Source organism: Suricata suricatta, chromosome 7 (genome assembly GCF_006229205.1).
Source record: "Suricata suricatta isolate VVHF042 chromosome 7, meerkat_22Aug2017_6uvM2_HiC, whole genome shotgun sequence".
In the NCBI taxonomy this organism is placed as follows: Eukaryota; Metazoa; Chordata; class Mammalia; order Carnivora; family Herpestidae; genus Suricata; species Suricata suricatta.
Genome location: NC_043706.1, coordinates 40,660,106 through 40,667,557, shown reverse-complemented (window position 1 = coordinate 40,667,557; position 7,452 = coordinate 40,660,106). Strand labels below are relative to the sequence as shown.

The window sequence follows — 7,452 nt, the reverse complement described above, 5'->3', positions numbered from 1 at the left end:
TGTTATATCTATATCTATTCTTTATCCATTCATCTATCAATGGACACAGGGGTGTAATTCTTCATTGTGCAAACTGCCTTGTGCATTGTGGGACATTTAGCAACTCTGGCCCCTAGAACCCAATGCCAGGCCACCTCTCATCATTGTTACAATAAAAGAAAGATTCTAATACATTTTCAAATGTGGTCACTTGGCCAGCCTCTTCCAGCTTAGATATTCTTGGAATCTTCTGCTCGGTGTGTTGGGACTACTGGTGGCCCAGAATCATGCAGAGGCCTGGATGATGGGTCAATGGTGCATAAAAAGCTAGACCCAAACTGGAGACAATGCCCATCCCATGCCATGACCTGGAACTTGAGTTTCAATGTCCCAGTCTTCAAAGAGGCACAAACTCCCAAATGGCCCTAGCTGGCTTCAAATCTGAGGAGTTTTGGTCTGCCTTTGTGGACAGGAGTCCAGAAAATAAGTGATGTTCCTGGTGAAGAAAGGGACACCCATAACAGGACTCTATGGGTAGGCTCCAGCTGGGGCTGGCAGGGCAAGGGCTGGGACTTGGCCAGCATCATGAGCTATCAGAGGATCTGGGATAGTAAGTGATAAAGTCAGTTTTCTTGTGCAGGCCATCCTAGGAGGTTGGTGGGGTGAATGGACGACAGCTGTCATTTGGGGAGCAGGAGAGGGCTCGAGGCCGACCAGGAGGCATGTGGGAGGTGGTTATGGGAAGCAGGACGGCGGTGAGAGCCCTGTGGCCAGAGGAGGCCACAAACACACCTGGTTGTCTAGCCTCATTGATGGTGGCAAGCGAGGGCAGAGAGAAAGGTTGCCATGTTCATGAGAGATGAATGACAGCCAGGGAGGAGGCCCCTCCTCAGAGGGAGTTTGTGGCTGAGGCTCTGGTGAAACCAAAGTGTTGCCCAATGTTGAGAGCTCAGGGTGAGTTTTTAGAAGGTTCTGGGAATCACTCTATTCACTGATTCACCAAGTCATCCATTCCACAGGCATCTCTGGGACTGGAATGAGACCACCCTGATCTCATACATGTCCTGGGACCATAGTTCATCTGGTGTGAGGGGTCAGAGCTTTGGTGACTGATAAAGGAGGAACTCAGAAGGAGAAGAATTTCTCAATATTTATCCAACGGGGTCCAGGGGAGGCTGCTCTGAATGGAGACAACTGGTCAAGCAGGTATGGGGCAGAGGGGTGGATGGCTGGAAAAGACTGTGCTGGGGACAGTGTCACCCAGCTCACAGAGCTCATGCACACAACCTCGTTGTGAGTGAGAGGCCCTGACTTCCCCTGTTTTGCAGATGAACAGAGGCTCATTCTTGTGTTCAGAAGGGCATTTCTCCAGGCTCTTCCAGCTTGAGCAGCCCCAAGAATCTCTAACTGCCCTTGCTGTGATGTCTGCAACTTTTGGATCTCAAGTGGTGGCCAGCAGAGTGGGAGGCCACCTCTGTGCCCGCCCTGGTCCTTCTGATGGCAACATCTGTCCCCAACCGGAACAGTAGCCGTTGATTTGCCATAGGCATGGTTATATGGCTGGTCTCCTGGAATCTGCTTACCCTTGGGCAAACTGATAAAACCGAAGTTTTGAACTTTCCACACAGGGGCCAAGGTTTGGTAGCTGCACCCTGCACCCAAGAGTGTTAGCTAACTTGTTCTAACATGAGCACTTGTTGCGTGCCTGGGATTGCTCTCGGCAATTCAGGTACTTTAACTCATTGAATCCTCCCTCACACTAACCTGGGAGGTGGACACTATTAGCCCTATTTTTCAGATGAGGAAACAGAGGTATGGAGAGGCTGAGTAACGTTGCCTATAGTCTCACAGCTAATAAGAGGCAAATCAAGATTCAAATCTGGGTATGCTGGCTCCGGGGGCTCCAGAAGTGTGGTCAGGGGCTGGATGAAGCAAACTGCCCTCTCTGGATTTGTCCTTAACAAAGGAATTTCTGGCCACTCCAATTAGCTGTGACCTGAAACATCGCTTAGTCTCCTGAATATCCGTTTTCCCCCTGGTTGAATGAAAGGATTGAACCACATGATCCCAAGCTTGGTTCCAGCTCTGACATTTCAAGAGGCTTCATCAGGCTAAAATAAGCAGCAAGAGGCACGTTGCGGTTGCGAAAGGGCAGCTTGGGACGTGCGTGCTTGGAAGGCGGGAGGCTCTCCCTGGTGAGGAAGCATAGAGGGCTAATTGGGAGTGCATGAGCTCAGCTGGGGGCCACTTTCTCCCCTCCGTGTCCACAGCTGGCTGTGAGTCAGTGACGGGTCACTGGCCACAGCAGGGCTGTTGGAGACAGGGCAGACCCAGAGCACGGACCGAAGACAAGTCCAACCTGGTTCCAGCCTCAGGGGCCTCAAGGCGCTGTGTGTTCTTTCCAGTCCCCATCTCAATGCTATCGCACTCCAGCTAGAAAGTGCTCCATCTCTGTCTCCCTGAGCAGAACATCCCTTTCTTGATCAGCTCTGCCAGCCCTGGCCCCTGCGTTGCTCACCTCACACCCAGTGGACCCCTCCCCTGAGTCAGGGGTGCAAAGGAGGCAGGTAAGATTACAACTCCTGCTCTCAGGAAACTCACAGAATGATGGCGGAGTTTGGGGAGAGGAGGGCTCCTGGGCATGAGATGGGCATATGTCTCAGGTTTCTTAACATGCCAGGGGGAGCTCAGAGCCAGGGCACCTGCCTCGCCCACTCTAGCCTCTGTAGACCAGGTCACTGCCACGTAAGACCATGGGCCAAGTTCCTCCTTCCCAATACCATCCCCAGCCCTGAGCCGGAAGCTACTACAGTAGCCCTGACCTCAGGACAGACTTGTGCCAAAGGATCAGCTCCTGGGAAAGTGGCCCAAAGAGGGTGACCTCCTTGGGAAATGTGACCTCCTTGGGGAAGCTGTGAGCTGTAAGAGGGCAATCAGGACGGAGCTGCTCCCAAGACACTTCTGTCCTCGCCCTGCGACAAACATCACCCAGCATGACACCACTGGCGTCGCTGGATGGATCACAGGTGGGCTTTCCGGTAACACATGTGCCATATGTGTCTCAGGGCCCGTGGTTCCTTGTCCACCTGGGGTCTGGCATAGCCGGGCCCAGACCCAATTCTGAGACAGAGGTCAGATGTCTCCAGCCTTCTGCTCAGTGTGTGAGTACTCTGTAGTGGTCATCATTTTTCATTCATTCATTCATTCATTCATTCATTCATTCTACATTGGTTCCTTCCTTCATCCCAGTAATAGCACGTCTGACAAGTGCTCCTCTTGGTTCTGCTTAAACTCATCCTTAGAAACTCAGTCTTCTGGGGGGGGCCTGATCCTCACTGTGACCCTCTGACTTCTAAAACCTTACTACTGAGGATTTGAAATCTGACTTCCTCGGCTGGCCTTCTGCTGGTGCTCTGGCCTTTTCCACCCCTGGAGAGCCCATTTCATCCTGTATATGGCAGCACTCAGGTGGTTCAAGGCACCTCAATCCCCCTCCATCCCTCCTTCTCTCTCTTTCTTCCTTTCCTCTGTATCGGGCATCTATTATGTGCCAGGCACCAGGAAAACAACAGTAAGCAAGAGCACACACAGCCCTTGACCTCACAGTGCTTACGGTCTATTAGGGAGGCACCATGAGCAGAATGATCCCATAAGTAAAGCTGTCTCTGGTAAGTGCTCCCCCAAGACCAGGTAGGTAGGCGGAGCATATAAACATGGGACACAATCCACAGAGAGGTCAGAAAGGGCTCCCCGAACAAGTGGAGCTTTAGCTGGTATGAAGAAGGGACAGGGAAGTCACCAGTGAGGGGTATGAGACATACAAACGACGTGGCTAGAGTGGGGGACTCCCAGATTCTGAGAACTTTCATTCTTGGGGTTACGCATCTTTATGGTGGTTCCTCATAGGATGAGGTCTCTAGACCCCTCCCCACCCTGTCACTCTGTCACTGTTCCTCTAAGGGGGAGATCCCCAGGTCTGGACCTACTGCTTCTGGAAGGCCCGGCCAGCTCAGAGCCTGGGGGCTGCCACCCTCTCTCCTTTAGCTGGCTGCTGTCTCCCCATTAGCACAGCCCAAAGCTGCACACTTCCTGGGAACAAGCCCTCTCCCAGGAAGGCTCATCCAGACTGATCTGATGTGTGGCCTCTCCCAGCCTATGTCTGGGCTGTTCAGGGTCTGACTTTGCATTCGAGTCCTTGTGTGGGTCCACCAATGCTCATCTTTCTGATGTGATCTGTTTGTTGTAGGGTCTGTTCAGAGGCTAGCTTCTGCTGCTGACTTGAAGTGTGCAAGGCCACGTTCCCGTGAATGTGCCAGCACAGGGTTTGCACGGCCCGTCTGCACATCCTGGACAAGGTACTGGCAGGTGAGGCCTCACAGCATATGGGGGAGGGAGGAGGAGGTGACATGGAAGGCAAGGGAGCCTGAGAGCCTGGGGAGGGGGCCTGCCCTGGGGCTCCATAAAGAGGTGCCTGGGGCCTGAGGCCTAAGCTATCCTGAAGCCACATCTTTCTGAACCTCTGACCCCTGCCCTGTGCCTTTCTCCAGCCTTCATTAATAATAGAGAGGAAGGAGGGAGGCCAGCTGCATGTCTGCATGCACGCGTGGTATACACATGTATGTCTGTGTCTGTGCATGTGCAGTGTGAGAACCGGGGTGAGTGGTCCAATGGCTGGCACCCACCATTTGCCATTTGTAGCCCTGTCGCTTGGGGGTGGCCAGGTCACCAGAGCCTTGGAAGAGGTTCCACCAGACGGTTCTGCCTTGCCTAACAGTCAGGGGTGGCTCCATCTGCCCCCATGCCCCCCGTCAGCCTGCAGGTCCTCACTCACATCCCTAGCCCTTCAGGGAGCTGGCCAGGCGAGCAGGCAGGACCTCCCACCCCTGTCCTTCACTTCTGCCCACAGGCCACCCTGCCACTGGGGCCATCCCCTCTGCCCCCCCCCCATTTACCTCGTCACTTCCCTTGTCACCCCCCTCCTCACCCTTTCAGACTCAGCTTAGGCAGGGACTCCTCCAGGAAGCCCTCCCTGATCCACCTCTGCATTCTAGATGTGAGGTCCTAAGAGGGCAGGGCCCATGCGGGATTTATTTCAGTGTTTTCAGAGGCTAAAACTTAAGACATCTTATTTAAGATGAATGAAACAGTAACCTTCACGGGCTTCATATTTCCTATTTGTAAAAATGAAAGTAAGACTACTTGACACACAGGGTTCTCAAGAGGGCTGTGGGAGACGGTGCCCGTGAACTTCCTATCCTTGTGCTGGACATACAGCAGATGTCCCGAAACACTTCTAACTCCCCTGCCCTTTAACGTTTGTGGACACACGTTCTTTTCTGTTTAAAGAAATATTGTACATTTTTGGAATCCTTTTGGTTCCAAAGCATGACTGGCTTCTTGTAGCTCAGGTCACCTCCTTGCCAAGATAGTCTTTGACCCCATTGGAAACAGCTCCACCCGCCCCAACCCTCTCCACGCCAAGAGTCTAATCACCACCTGAACTTGTGCCTTCCATCACTTGCTGATCATCTGTCATCCCTCCTAGAATGTGAGTACCACGAGGACAGAGACATTGGCTGATGTTTCCACTCCTGTAGCCCCAGTGCCCAGAGCCATGCCTGGCACAGAAGAGAGATCCAGAAGTTTCCAAGGCCAAGGCAGTGAAGTCTCTGGGGGATAAATGCCAGCGTGTGTGTGTGTGTGTGTGTGTGTGTGTGTGTGTGTGCGTGCGCGTGCACGCGTTTGGGACAGAGACCTGTGAGGTTCCCTGAGGGAAATTGGGAACAATGGTCTCCCCACGGCTGTGGCTTCCCAGGCTTCCTGGATGTGTAAGTGAGGAGGCAGCACCTCCTTTGTCTGGTGACCTGGGGTGGCTGGGCTGAACACCAGCCTCTCTCAGCACCCCTGAGCACAGTCCATCTGTCCCCAAGGAGGGACTGGGGTGCTTCGGCTCTTACCCCACTTTGGAGGGACCTCAGGCCCAGGCCTCCCTCTTATCGGTGCCATTTTTCTTCCTTCTGTGGCATCTGCTGCCCTCCTTACCCCGCCTTCCTGTCACCAGTGCCTGATGGGCCCCCTCCTGCCTGCATTGTTGGCACCAAATTCTCACACTTGTGGCTTTAGTGGTGCTGTAGGGTTCCCCGTGTCTCCTCAAGTGGGGTAGTGTACCCACCTCGGGCTTCCTGGTGCTCAGCCCCCCACTGCTGCCACTCTGGTCCTTGTCCTAGGCTCAGTGAGAGGGATTCCAGAAAAAAAGCTGCAGAGGCTCCTGCTGGAACCACTGCCCCTCCTGCTGGGGAAGGGCTCTCTCCTTCTCCACTTGTCCCGCTCTCCCCGCAGCTGAGGGGCCAGCGCCAGAGACGCCTGCTTGACTTCTGGCTGGGATACAGGGACTGGTAGGGAGGGTTTGCGTAGACTCAGCTTTGGATCCAGGCCCCCTGCCCAGCCTCAGTGGGGTTACCCCGTGTTGAAAGGATGCCCCCATCTGTCCAAGCCCCCCACCCTGTTTCCTGCTCCCTATACCTGGAAGGCCCACAACCACTGCCCCATCCTCAGAGCTCTCAGGACCCCCAGTTCTAGAGCTCCCAGCCCTGGCAGGACCCCAGAATATTCACAAGGGAAGGATTTCAGGGTTCAGAGGTTTAAGTATGTTGTATGGAGTGCCCTGGGGCTGATCTGTGTGTGTGTGCACGTGTGTGTGTGACGGACTGGGGGCCCCTACTCCTATGTTGACCATAGAACCCAGAACTTTTTTTGCGTTACCAATGGAAATATTACATAAATTACCACTTAAAGAAAAGAATCCATTATTTAAAAAATGTTTGAAAACCAAGAAAACTGGACAAAACTCATTTTGCATCCTGGGAAACTGAGGCCCAGAGGAGGACATGGCTTCTCAAGGTCACAGTGGGATCAGGGGCAAAGCTGGTACCACACCAGGCCACCTGGCTCATAGGCTGCTATTTTTGCCAAGACCAGGCCGAAATGTCCCTCCTGAGAGTTGGCAGTTGGCGGTGGAGTGCCAGGAAGGCCCCATCCAGAGAAGCAGGTTAAGGTCACAGCCGCCGCACCCCACAGGCCCCCTGTGAAATGCATGGGAGAATAGTTGCACTGGAAAAGGTGGCTCAATTCTTAACTGGAAGCTTGAGGATTGGAAGTGGGAAGGGGCAGGAAAAGGGAGGAAGAGCAGAGAGGGGAGCAGGGGACAGGGATTCGTCCTCTGGGTCACTTACATTCCTCCCCCAATTGGAGCACCAAATGCCCTCCCGCCAGTTTGAGACTGCTTCTACATCCCCCCAAGGTCACTCTGACAGGTCCCCATAGGGGGAGGAGGAAGGCTGCTTCACAGGCACCCACCACCATAGCCTGTGACCCACTGGAAGGAGCCGCTGACCGCAAGCACCTGATTTCCAAGCAGAGGGAAGGGGCTGGGTGGCCTTGGGGTGACGACTTCTGGGGCGGGAACTCTATGAA

General features: G+C 53.9%; 1 long non-coding RNA gene across 1 annotated transcript; it reads left to right on the top strand.

Moving 5' to 3' along the window:
• The first annotated feature begins 2,247 nt into the window (after window positions 1-2,247).
• On the top strand, window positions 2,248-6,909 carry LOC115296334. Its single transcript, XR_003910855.1, has 3 exons — window positions 2,248-2,546; window positions 4,226-4,344; window positions 5,525-6,909. It is a non-coding gene; the product is annotated as an uncharacterized LOC115296334 (long non-coding RNA).
• The last annotated feature ends 543 nt before the right edge of the window (window positions 6,910-7,452 follow it).